The sequence below is a fragment of the Aptenodytes patagonicus genome, chromosome 17 (genome assembly GCF_965638725.1).
Source record: "Aptenodytes patagonicus chromosome 17, bAptPat1.pri.cur, whole genome shotgun sequence".
NCBI classification, from domain to species: domain Eukaryota; kingdom Metazoa; phylum Chordata; class Aves; order Sphenisciformes; family Spheniscidae; genus Aptenodytes; species Aptenodytes patagonicus.
The window spans coordinates 9,065,857-9,067,101 of NC_134965.1; positions in this window are offsets into that span (position 1 = coordinate 9,065,857).

Consider the following 1,245-nt stretch of genomic DNA (forward strand, 5'->3'; position numbering starts at 1 on the left):
TTGTGTCAGGCGAAGCTGGATGTGTGCTCAGCACATCCAACCAAAGGTCTCCTAATGCCAAATCGAACTGGCTTGCCATGGCCCATTTACCACGCTGCTCGTGGGAAGCTGGTTCATTACCCAAAACAGTGTAGTGCTCCTGGTGTTTCACACAGTAGATTTAAGGCAAATGTAATACCCAGCAGTCTGGTTTTTAAAGATATCTACTTGATGAACAGGAGGCGTTTACCTGCAGTTTGTAGATATATTTTAAAGCCATATTCTTCAGATTAAAATGTCTCGTTCTAGGTCTTAGTATCCTAAGATATTTTATGTTTTTATGTCCACATTTTCTATCTACCTCCTATCAAAAAACCCCCAAACTTGACTCTTTCTTCCCTTGTCTACAGCTGGAGAAAGACTCCTGTTTTGCTGGCCTGCGTAGTTCCCCTTAAACTCCCATCTGTTAATCAAGTAAAGGAAAGACCAGCAGCTGTAAGTACATCTCTTAGGCCTCACTGCAAAGACATAAAAGTTTTAAACATACTATTTCTGGTGATAATGGAAGGACTCTATAAGGGGAGCAGAAGAACTTATGGGTCACTCTTCTGGCATGTCCCAAAACAGAAGTCTGTATTAACTATTGCTCAACAGCTCAAAACTAGCAAAGCTGAAAAATGTAGCTGTAGCTGGCACAGCAAGAAGTAACATGAGTACTGTTTATGCAAAACGTGTCTGTATTCTCGCAGACCCTAAGGGTACGCATTCATCAAAAACTATTATAGATAGGGAAAGATCTGAACACGCCCACCATGTTTTCACTGACATTATCACTGTGAAAGTATAAGATTTTCTAAGGCCATTTCTACTTTTTCAAAGTAATAGCAAAAACTTTTGCTTTCTGGAGCACTTAGCATGATTTTTTTTCTCATTTTTGCTTTGTGCTTTCTGAATAATTCCCAAATATATAATAAACTAAGCATGACATAAAGGGATGTCATTTACAATCCAAATGCATGTGCATAACCATTTTCTTTTGAAAACAGTATGTAAACTGCAGAGCAGTGATCGTTTTAGATATTCTAGTGCTGCCATTAAGTCATCCGTGAGCGACTCGGCTTTAGTAATATTTCAGTATATAATTATTGCGTGTGTGTGTGTCATCCCACTTTGGCAGCTATGAAGTAAAGAGTTTGTTGTCTAGCGAGTTTCTCTCTGCTCCCTAATTTCAGATGTAGCAAACCCTGTAAGGCTGCAGTACTCCGG